The sequence below is a fragment of the Crocodylus porosus genome, unplaced genomic scaffold (assembly GCF_001723895.1).
Source record: "Crocodylus porosus isolate Cpor-Errol unplaced genomic scaffold, CroPor_comp1, whole genome shotgun sequence".
In the NCBI taxonomy this organism is placed as follows: Eukaryota; Metazoa; Chordata; order Crocodylia; family Crocodylidae; genus Crocodylus; species Crocodylus porosus.
The window spans coordinates 8,800,164-8,812,510 of record NW_017728906.1 but is presented as its reverse complement, the minus strand read 5'-3'; the positions used below and the strand labels follow the sequence as shown (position 1 = coordinate 8,812,510).

At 41.7% G+C, this 12,347-nt stretch overlaps 1 long non-coding RNA gene across 1 annotated transcript in view; it reads right to left on the bottom strand.

The window, feature by feature from the left end:
* Positions 1-245: 245 nt before the first annotated feature.
* LOC109305739 overlaps positions 246-12,347 on the bottom strand; it is a 19,855-nt gene continuing 7,753 nt past the window's right edge. The window contains exons 2-3 of the long non-coding RNA XR_002099696.1: positions 9,402-9,409; positions 246-257 (exon numbers count right to left, since the gene is read on the bottom strand). This is a non-coding gene — a long non-coding RNA (uncharacterized LOC109305739). The remainder of the gene's footprint in view (positions 258-9,401; positions 9,410-12,347) is intronic.

Below are 12,347 nucleotides of genomic sequence, written 5' to 3'. Positions count from 1 at the left end.
GAGCAATTTGAATACTGGATCAAACACCTACCACCTCCGTGTTTATAAATCTGGATTTGTGGGTAAAAGAGTCAGTTTTATAAAGAAATGAACCAGTCCCCTATATCCAGATGTATCCTTGTATTCATCCCAATTTAAAGGTGTAAAAAATCTGCATCCCCCCTCTCATATATAGACTTTGTGGTGTTTAGCCCATATAATTAAAAAGGCATCTAATGTTTTTATGGCTTGGACTCTGCGTTAGCCAGGGCATGATGCTTGCACTTTGGTCAAATATACCTGCATCAGATATAGTCTACTAAATGTATTCCCATTTTCCCTAATTAAGGGCCTAAGACAAAGAGTGAAGTGATCATGATCATACGTAAAGCCTAATAGCGGTTAATACAAGCCATCTTCTGTTTTCATCCTACCACTACTTTGTTGCTTATCTTGTTTAGTAGCAAGGTTAATACATACATCTTAACAAAATGAAAATTAATCATCATAATATCTGTAATGTAAGTAAGGGGTGTCAAATCCATCTGGTTTCCAGGGCCAGATGAGGGATGAGGGATGAGGGATGTAGGCTGGTCTGCATGTTAGATCAGGCACACAGACCAGCCCCACATGCTAGAGTCAGTATGGTGGGGTTTGTTTATGCAGCATGTATCCTGAACTGACCCTGCATGCTGCTTGCAGTGCACACACCAGCTCCAGGTGAGTGCACCACATGCTGGCCCCAGCTCTGCATATAGCATGTGGTGCATGGGACTGGTCCAGGCCACATGCTACACAACATAAATGGGACCAGTCAGGAACTCATACAGCAGGTGACATGGACACGGCTGCCTCTGGCACATGGGGTGAGTCTGTGGGTTAAATACAGCTGGGCTCTGGATCCACTGCACAAGGCTGGTCTGGCATGTGGCACCATATACCACACACACTTGGCTCCAGTCCCCAAGCTGGATGCGGCCCCCCATCAGAGGGCCTGCACGCACTGCATACAGTGCTCCGGGCTGGAGCCAGGGCATGCTGCACGCAGGGAGCCAGTCTGAGACTCCACAGCCAGCTCTGCGGGTGGATGATAGAGCTCTGTGAGTTGGATTTGGCTCATGGGCCATATATTTGATATCCATGATATAAGTTTTATAACACATTCTTTGGTGGGCTCTTCATACAGACATCATCGTAGTAAAAGGAAAATTGAGATTATCAGGTGTGAGTTTTGACAAAACCCAGTGGAGTCAATGTTCAGTGCCCTTCCACATAAGGGCCTATTTCTCATTCTCAAATATGCTTTAACAACTTTCCTTCCATATTCCCTCTATGGTACATAGAGTTCTGACTCAGAAACAACCCACAACCTTGCAGGCTAAGTTTCCTCTGTGAACAACAGTAGATAAAAATCTATATCTTCTCTGAGGTAAAAATAACACACTTGTTTTTAAATGAAGTTCCAGGAAACCTAGCCCTTTGAACATTGACTTCTGTGAATTTTATAAAAGGGAGACAAACACAGGAGTTCTAAAAGATGGAAGGGATTTCTAAAAAAGTACAGCACTGGTTGAAACGTTTTTCCCTTTATGTAATGCCAAATAATTAAAATAGTCAGTTAGTGCTCCCCCTCCCTTGTCTAATGATTGCATGCCACTGATGTGCTAGACAGACACTGTGAAATTTCCACCAAGAAAACAGAGGAAACAAATAAGTGAAGTGGTGTTATTAGGATAGTCAGACTTTCCTTACAAAGCAAATTCTGCAGGAAAAATCAGTTAATTGAGTGTAAAGGATTTCATTCAAATCATTGCTGAATCCCAAACAGAGCTTTGAGGGACTCTTCGCTGACTTCCTAGTGGGTCCTCCCAAGGGCTGGGAGGGCTGGGCTCTGAAAGCCATGGCCCCAGGGCAAGATGTGGCTTGCAGGGCTTCCTTGGAGACAGAGATTTCACAGCTCTTCACTAAAAATTGATATTCTTGTCAGTTTTATGGTGGCTTGAAGCAGCAAAACTGAAAAGCGAGTCCATCTCATTGAGCAGCTGCAAGGTCCGGAGAGCTTCCTCATCACCAGAACTGTAAAAGGAAAAGACTGCTTTCCATCTGGTGCAGACCTAAACCAAACTTTAAAAGAACAACAAACCAACATTCCAGTGAACCAGGCTGGTTTCCAGCCAGCTTCAAGAGCTACCTCTCAGCAGGAGATTCTAGCATAACCAATGCCAATTGTATAAGAAAACATCTGAGACCTGTGCTTTGGGATTTGCTGCACCGATATGTATTTGCACCTTAGGGCCTTGTTGTGCATTAATTTTAGGCAGCTCCTGGACCTCTTAACCCCTAGATTGTCCACATATTAGTACATGAAACTACTTTCAAGCATACTTTAGGCAGCTTAAAGTTATGCCACTCCAATGCCATTTTATGTCTGGTACATGTTACCCAGCTTGCGGTCCATTAATATGCAGCCACTCCCCACAGATGAGCCATTCAAGTTTCAGTCCTTCAGCATCCTAGGATACAGTGTACCCTCCTGTTCTGTGTAGACAAACTTCCCACTCCCACCAATGTGACCGTCCCACCCCCAGGGGTCCAATCCTATGCAAACAGTTTGCAAACCACATGCCAGCTAACTTGGTCACAGGTAATGAATGGGTCCAGGAGTGAGGTCTAGGAGGAGTAAGGAAAGAATGAAGTAGGGGCTGGATTGGGTCCCCATGAGCTGTGGTTTCCTTGCTGGGGCTGGGGCCCAAAAGTGCCTTTTCTCACTGTTCCCAGCTCCAAGCCACCTGAAGAAGGGCCTGCCCCTGCTCACCAGCCTCATAGAGACAAGTTACAGCTATACAGGCGGAGGACAGTCAAAGAAAGTTTTTAACCTTAACTTGTGACTGCTCCAAACATGAACTAGGACTAACACTGTACAACATTTGAGCAGTTCTAAATGCAATGTGTAACAAGGCCCTTAGTCTTCACTGCATTATACCCTCTTCAACCAGTACTTCATTGTCTTGTGTGAAGTAAACTCTTGTATAATGTAGTGGAGACTCGCTCTGTGTGTACACATTCATATATAAATCTATAAGAATGCCCCTGCTCCTAGTCATATTTATTTTTCATGTAGTCCTTTTTTCTTTCTCTCTCCCTCTCTCCTTCAATATGTTTTCTTCAGTTGCAGCCACTTTTATCTTTTGCTGGGGTGTCTACACTCTAGAAATGACAATTAGTGTAGTTTAGGGATATCCAAGCTATCTATAAACCAGTTGAGTCAAGAACCAGAGGCAACCTAATTGTGACAGTATAGAGCTCAGTGCACACATCAAGATGAGATGTTTGCTGCACAATTGAGTAATTAACTGCACAGTAGGGGTGTGCAAAGTGGGCCCTATTTGATTTGGATTAGTCCTAAATCAGAGACAGTGATTTGATTTGTTGATTTGGATCACTGTCCCCAATTTGATTCAGCCAAATCCAAATCTAAAGATTCAATGCTGATTCAGAGAATCAGTGATTTGGCCACAGACCCAGCTTTAAATGTTTTTTCTACATACCTTAAGGTACCAGTACAACTCATGAACACTGCAATGCTGGGGCAGACAGAGCATCCCACAGGAGCGTAGGGGGCCTCCATGTGCTTGGTGGCAAACCCAGAAGTGGGCCAGAAGTACTTCTGGTCCACTTCTGCGTCCACCAGGCAGTGCACTGGGTTCCCCACCCCCTGTGCCTCCCTGGCTCAACGATCAGCCATGGAGGGACCCCATGTGCCCCCCGCCCCGACCTAGGAGGCACAAGTTGTCACGGGGGGGGGAGATGTGTGCTCTCTGGCAGACCCAGAAGTGGACCAAAAGTGCTTCTAGTCCACTTCCAGGTCTGCTGCTAAGCAAGCTGGGAAGTCCCCTGTACTCCTGTGGGACATTTCATGTGCCCCAGCATCGCAGCATTCACGAGCCCCTGCTACCTCGAGGTATGTAGAAAGAACATTTAAAGCTGTGTCTATGACCGAAACTCTGAATCTTTCCAAATCTCTCTGAATCAATTTGGAGGGTTTCAATTCAATTCTGGGAGATTAAAGGGCCCTCTGGTTCTATTCGGATTCAGCAATTCAGCCACCAAATCAGGCCAAATCTAATCAGGGACCAAAACTTCACACAGCCCTACTGCACAGTAAACATCTCAGGTTCTACATGTGTGCCCCTATTAGGGCACATGAAACAAACTCCGCAGCAGGGAGTTTTTAGATGCAAGTACTACCCTACTACAGAGGGGTTTTTTGCGTGTAGATGCTGACCAGCTAACTGGCACATGAGGGTGCTTCGGTGTGGGAGATGCCTGCCAGCTAGCCCCACACTGAAGCACCCTTGTGCCCCAGCCAGCCCTGCCACAGCACATTAAGCCTGGTCAGACCAGTCCTGGGCTGGCAGGTTGACCCTCCAGGTCCCCTGCCAGCTGGGGCTGCTGCAACCCAGCTCCATATGCTGTGGTCCAAGAGAACATGCAGACTTTCACCCAGGAGCAATAAAGTATGGAGTAATAAAGTGTGGAGAAATAATCTAAGCAGTTTATTGCTGCTTCCTAATGTCACATGCCTAGTGAGGGATAATGTTCTTTGCTTCTCAACTTTTGTAACTGCAGTGTAGACCTGGCCCCTTTGTTGAGAGCTTTTAACAAAATTGGCTTCTGTCTGGTGTGGTTGCTCTTTTTTCAGACATATCCAAGACCAAACAATATTACTTTTAAAATTAATATGTAGTCCTATTTTAGCATATTGTAGCTATCTAAAACAGTTTATGGATGAGCAAAAGAATTCTGCTTAACGAAGGGGGAGTACCTTTTGGTAATCATAGATAACCATGCAGTTTATACATGGTTGAAAATAAATAATCCTAATGAAGTCTTGTGGAACTAGAAGAAATGTTTAAATTGGTGTAGTTAAAAGAAGTGATTAAACAGTGGATCTATTTTGAGACAGGCAAATTAAGGAATATTTAGACCCTTACATTCAAACCAAACCTGCTATTTCTCTGTTTTGCCAATCTTAAAGTTTATCTCTTCTCCAGGAATTAATACTTCAAACCATTTTAATGTTTCACTAGGGGGCTTGTCCTAAGTTATATTATCATTGCACTGTTCCTTTACAAACCTTACCAAAAAAAATGTAAAGCCGTTTCTTTGGAAGTACTTTGGCAAACTTCCTCTTTCCTTTGTTACTTGATTTCTTGGCAATGTCCTTATGTGCAAGACCAGTGCTATCTGAAAATGTGGTCCTTTTCATTTTATTTGCTTGTTTGAAAGAAATGAGATGAAATGAGAAGAGATGGGCTGGAAGTGTTAAGACAGCCATACAACTGAAGCTGATAGATGTAATCAGAGTGTTGCTCGCTTCATTTTATGCTCTTCTTTCACTGCATCACTAGAGGCATGCGTGTCTGCTGCCTCTTGAGTCAGTGATCGGGAGGTGTCCCCTGGCAGCTGATCCTGTTGGCCTGCCAGCTAAACAGAGAGTGCAGCCGGACAGGGGATGCACTGGTGTTCCCAGGGGGTGCACATGCACCCCCTACACTTCGCCCCTGACTAGAGGTGCAAGAGACTCTCTTCTATAGGGCTTGTCTGGATTTACATTTTAGCAGCTATCATCCCTATTTGGCTCAATACTTGGCTGCATGTTCCTGATAGCATTTTCAGTTCATGAATACGTTCTCTATTAATGCATGTGTAACAGGTGGAATTGTGTTTAATCCTACGGTAGGAACCCCCAGAAAACAATTCTCTGTGATGGACAAAGGCAACTTGGCCTCCTCCATGCTCATAAGCTCCTGTACTTATTTCAAAGATGAATTTCGAACTCTGGTATATAGTCTGATCATTTTCTTTTTCCTGTATTGTTCTATAAGATTTGACACGTGTCATATTAAAGGTAATATTTCTCTATTATTTAGTTATTATGATTTGGGAGGTTTCTGTAGAGTGTTTTATGGGAGCTTTGAGTTGTTAGTGACACGACTGTAGAATGTCATCTTATAACCTGTTTAGGTTAGAAGGCAAAGACCCAATGAAAGTGTATTTTCAGAGATCTGCTCCTCTCCCCCTATTTAAGGAACATATAATTCATATTCATTTTCTAATCTTTAAGTGAAGTGGTATAAAGCAGGCTTCTCAAGGCTATGCAAAGCTAAGAAGAGCCTCTCCTGCTTCTTTCTTCATAAAATAATACTTCAGTTTTAAATCCAACTACAGCATTTGGGAAATAGAATTCCTGTTCCTGATTCCTTTATACACGCTGAAGAACCATTTACAAGATTGAGGGAAACATATGTAGTTTGAAATTGTTCTATATAAAAGATTATTTTATTCCTTAAATGCTGTAAGATTGTAAAAGCTTCTTGAAGTTATGTATTGTTGCAATTATTTTAGGACCTCTAAATAATAAAATGTTTAAGTTGGAATATAGTTAGGTCATTTAATATTATTTCTGGTTAGTAAGATAAGGAGGCATTTAGTGATAGACTGTTTAAATTAATTGGGGAGTTATTTAGTAATCTGGGTTTCAGTCAAGTTTCCTACCAAAGAAACGCAAATCAACTCTTTAAGAATTGTTAAAAGAAGAATCGATGCCTTTTTTACTCTTTAAAAATCATGTAAACTAAACGCTAAGTTGCTTTTATCTAAAAGCAAGCATGTTTGGACTTACTTGAAATAAAATTTCAACCCCTGTTAAACTCAAGGAGAGCTAAGGGAATAACTCATAAAATGAGCTGAAGATAAGAAAGATAAAACTCTAAACTTTAAAGATGATCTCTCCTAAAAAACAGAGTTATCACTATATTACATATGTAACTAAATAAAATATGAAATATTTTAAAACTATTCTATAAGCTATCTCCAAGAATGTATATGTATTTCTTTAAATGTAATCAAGGCACAAGCAAGCTTGTAATAATCTAACAGAAAAAACAATTCAAATTATTTTATTAATGACTGTATTTACATGTATGTTTTACTTTATGGCCTACAAAGGACATTAAGCTGTACTGCGTAGATTTGGAAAAGCCTTATTAATAGCCCTGAGAGCATTAGAATACCTGGATAGCTTTATCATTACTAATTAATTGTACTTATAGGGTGTCTGTGAGGGCTGTGTATGGTAACAGTGTTCAATATTTCCAGTTTGTCAATGCAGGAGTCTAAATGCCCATACCCCATTATCTATCTCTTTAATATTCAGTATGATGTAGCTGATTGGGTAACCCAGAATTTTAAAAATGCATCTTGCAGCTGGTTCTAAAAGTAATATGTCTGCATTTTACAGCATATCTGAATTTTAAGTTTCATTTAGCCTGTGTGGCACCTTGGGCACCCAACAGATTGACTTTTATTGATACATGTTTAGGATTGCGAATCCAGAAAAGATGACAGAGCCGGTAGGGAAATACAAATCGCCCGAGCGAGGGATGGGGGTGAGGAGGGGAATGCAACTAGGTTACAGAAAATACAATGTTAGCTAACTAAACCTGGGGGCGAGGGAAGGGGGCATGGGAGATGGGAAGGGAGGAGTTCACGACACCAAGAGAGAAAGAAGATAGATACACACAAACCCGTTAAAATGGTCCTCAGTGGTGAAGGAAGTGGTTCAAAGAAGATGTCTCAGTCCGTATATTACACTTAAGACATGATTGAATGGTTAGTCATATCTTTAGTAGTGATCTGGCCACATGCTTTGCTAATTAATAGCGTGATAAAATGAGGAATATGACACAAAGTTAATACACACATCTGGTTCCTATCATGCCTTTAATTAAACATGTTGCCAGTGCCCAACCTCTGAAGCAATGAGCAAATAGGAGCCTTCCAAGACTCCCATGCGTGCCAAAGCCTGGAAGAACCCCTTGGAAGATCAGTGCTCCCACTAGTGAGCGTGCCATGCACTTCCCCAGCTGGGAGCTCTGATCAGCTGATGGGAAGCACAGGAAGAAAAGCTTGTTACTTGTCACTGAAGGGGGAGCCTGGGACTGGGTTCCTCCTGCACCAGCAATATGGCATGATGGGATCTGATGTGAGATCTCACAATGGTGCCTCTTGCCATGCATGTATGTCATTGCAGGAAGTGCAAATGTTGGGATCACACCTTTACTTCAACATCTGTCAGGGGCCTTGGATGGAGAGCTAGCAGAAAGCCAACTCTGATCATTTTGAAATTGCATCCAAAAGTTAACACTACAGCCCTGAAGACACAAAATTCATCCACAATTGCAGGGGACTTCATACTTAGTGGGCTGAATTCTGTGGCACAACAATGATCGTTGTGGACAAGCAAACTACATTCCTGGAGGACAAGTCAGCATGCACCCTTTCCTACGAGCCTGCTCCACTGATTTTAGTGGAAATTTTTACAGTATTGTTTTATGGAAGCAGATGTTCTTAGTTACTTACTCCCTTCTCACTGTCACTGTGAAAGTTTTGCTGTGCATTGTCAACATCACTTCTGTGAGATGCATCCAGTTCACTGGGGATGTAGACTTATTTTTCACACTGATTCCCTGCAGGCTTGGCATTGAGATCTGTCATTTGTATTGCACCACTTCTTCTTTTTTTAAAGGGGTTCCTACACATTTTTTTTTGCCAGTAATAACTACCTGTAAGGGATTTTTTGGACTTATTTCATCTTTCTGTGGCTCGTTTAGAACATGGATTTCAAGTGTCAATAGATGTGATCAAGCATCAAGTTTCATGTGGCTTCAATAAAAATGGGGGGAAAATGAACATTAAAGAGCACGGATCTATCAAGGGTAAGTCTTGCCAACAAAAGGCTATTTTTAAAGCTATTTTAACAAAATGTAATGGGAGGGAATTTGGTTGTAGCTGTGTTGGTCTAAGGACATAGGAAGGCAAGGTTCTTTGGATAGATGGGAAATCTTTTTTTAGACCAGCTGAGTAGTTGGAACAAAGTTCTTTGCAAGCTTTCAAGCACAAACTTCCTTCTTCAGGCATAAGGAGACTCTGCTGTTGCTCTGAGATCTCCAAGGAATGAAAGAAGCTAAAAGTGTGACAAGAGGTCAGTGAGAATGTAAATTGGTGGAAATTAGGAAAACAATGGTAGAGAAGGGAGGGGAGGGGAAAACAAGGGTGAAAAATGGGTGAAGGAATGCCAAAAGTAAGCAAAGGAGACTGTGCTGTAGTAATGAGTTATCCAAGGTAGAAAAGAGGCAGTCTGTGAAAAGGTAAATAGCTGGAAATTAAGAAAACAAAGGGTAGAGAAGGAGGGGAGGGAGGGAGGAAGGGAAAATGCAAAATGGTAAGTTCAAGCAGGTATTTGGTGAATCAGATGTCAGGCAGATTGTAATGTGTCATAAATAAAATGTCATAAATCCAATAAATCACTGACTTCCTGTCACACTTTTAGCTTTTTTCATTCCAGATCTCAAAACAACAGCAGAGTCTCCCTATGCCTGAAGAAGGGTATTTGTGCCCAAAAGCTTGCAAAGAATTTGTTCCAACTACTCAGCTGGTCTAATAAAAGATATCACATCTAACCAGAGAACTTTGCCTGCCCATGAGGTGAGAGATGGGAGGGGAAAAATTCAGCAAATATACTGCCACCGGCCTATTGAGATATTTGATAGAGCTCTTTGTGAAATATAAGTGTAAAAGGCAATCCAAACTGGTTTAGATAGGAGCACTGTCACATGGAATAGATCCAGTGGAGGGTTTGAAATGGAAACTGAATTGTTAGCATCAGTGTAATGAGTCACGACAGGGAGCTAATATGGATGGAGTATTCCATGGCTCTGTCTTGTTCCCAGGGTTTAGTTTCTATATTAATCAGGTAGAAATTGACTTTGAAGGTCATCTAAATTGAGATGCTAAAAGTACATGTAAAGCCAGGTCTTTATGGGAAACTTGCTGTGCCTGACACTTACCTGCTTTGGGTGGACTGCTTCCTAATGCTGGAGCAGTGAAGCTGTATCTCCATACCACTGAGGGCAGACCAGTTAGAATCAGGATAGCCTAATTTCCCTTCACTTAATGGTGCTAATTAATCTAGTGCTGCCACAACATGGCTACACTGCTTCCAGTTTATGAGAAGCAAGAATTGGCTGGTGTTGTCTTTAATTGAACTAAGTAAATAGTTGGAAGAAATGTTAGATAAGCTTTAGGCACAAAATGCCCTTCCTCAAATCTATATAGCTATACTGCACTACAGAAACACTACAGTTTAGGAGTCAGCCTATCAGAAACACTGAAGTGTGTTTAAGTGCCCCACTGCTGAGCATAGTATGATTACCATATAAATGTGGCAAAAGGCCATAGGGTAAAATTTGGGGAGAAAATAATAAAATAAGATTTTTTTCTACAAGCATTGCAGCTAATGCATCTGGGAAATAATAATCCATCTCAGATATGCAATGGGAAGTAGATACCTTACAAGCAATAAATGCACTTCTAATATGATGGGGTGGCAAGAATGCTGGTGTAACTCTAGGCTTGAAATGCTGAAAAACCATGCCATGAACCAGGACTCATTTCAACTGGTGCAAACTGGCTAGAGAATCTCTGCTGACTTCAGTCTTATCAGACTTATGTTTTTCACTCCATTGATGCAGTATATCTTGACACAAAGACAGTATCCCCTCTCTAAAAGTCACTTGTTCGCTTAGAACTACTTGTAAAACATTGTGTATCTTCAGTGTACTAAAAATGGAAACCATGGGAAAGGCGACAGAAAGACCAGCACGTGTAATTATGGGACTACATGGACTAATTTGTGAAGAGAGTTTAAAAAGTTAAATATTTATTAGAGCTTGACCAAATAAGTGCAAAATTAGTTATATCAATAGTAACAAATTGCTGACACATGAAAAAGAGACAGAAGAGGAAATACTTTCAGATGTTCTATACACAAAAATATAATATATAATAATATAATGAAATCAAAGGAAAATGTGATCTGAGAATCAGAATAGGTTCCTCGTGTATCCTACTGCAGATCGCTATGTGTTTGTAAAAGATGATACTGTTAGACAAATAGGATCATAGGAAAGTAAGGCAAGAAGGGACCTCACAAGGTCATCTAGTCCAGCCTCAGCGCATCATTGGACCATCCCTGATTAAACCAGCCAGCCAATTGTCTGTCCATCCTGCTCTTGAAAATTACCAGGAATGGAGTTTCCAAACCTTTTCTAGGTAGCCTGTTCTGGTGGCTGGCCATCCTTAGAATCAGAACACTCTTCCTAAACTGCACTTACATTAGATGTTGACTACACAGTAGCACTGTGTGACAGAAACTGTGGTGTGACACTACTGTGCAGTAGTCTTGGACTACCACTGCACAGTCAACATCACAAAAAAGCCATTTGTTGGAGCAACTGCACAGTAACTCACAGTCTCTACACAGTCATTTAGTACTTATTTATACAAATACTAAATGACTTCACAGTAACAACAGTGCAGCTGGCATCTCATGTAGATGTGGCCCTAATCTCCAACCTGAATTTCCCCCGCTGCAGCTTGAGGCCACTGTTCCTAGTCCTTTCTCCTACGACCACAGAGAAAAAGTCCATTTCCATCTTTTCTATCATTGTCCTTCAAAAGTTTGAAGAATATTATCAAATTGTTGCACAAAGGCGGTTCATTTCCCTGGAGGCAATGCAGAGATCACAGACACACAGACATCAGTCGGCACAAAAGGATGTATTTGTTTGTAAACAAAGGTCAGAGAGTGGAGCTTTGAAGCTCAGATCACCTCTGGCAAACTAATTGCATTTGCAAGAGGAATTTATCTTCTCTCTCCTGGGCACGTGTGCAGACACAGGAATTCTTGCAGCTTACTTCTGTTTCATACAAACATACATGTAGTTACATCATCATATACATCGCATGTATAGTATAATTAGCTATTTAAGTATACGGGGTGGAAAGGTAAATATGCAACAGTTCATTAAGCATGCTCAATGCTACAAGAGTTCAAAAGTTTATACGCCAAGGCCATGCAGCTAAATTCCAGTCTCTGTAATCAGTATGAGAAAGTTTAAGGAGGATGGGGGAGAGGAGCCCTGGACAGTATTTCTTTTTTATCAGGAGCAAGATGCAAGCTGTGTATTTCTAACAGTATTCCCCCCTCAAGATGCTTTCTGCTTCCCATTCTTGGCTAGTATTCTTAACATCCGCCTTACTACTCACTAGTCACTTTGGGGCCAGAGGAAAAGCCCTCCAAAGCCACCGTCCTCCGACCTCCTGGAGTCCCCCACAGGCCCAGCAGTTGGTGAGATTGAAGGTACCTGCAATTCTTTCCATCATGTCAACATACAAATTTGCTCCTGGGGGAGCAATTGAGGGGAACGGGGATATAGGGTGGTGGCTAGGGCTGCTCAATCCTG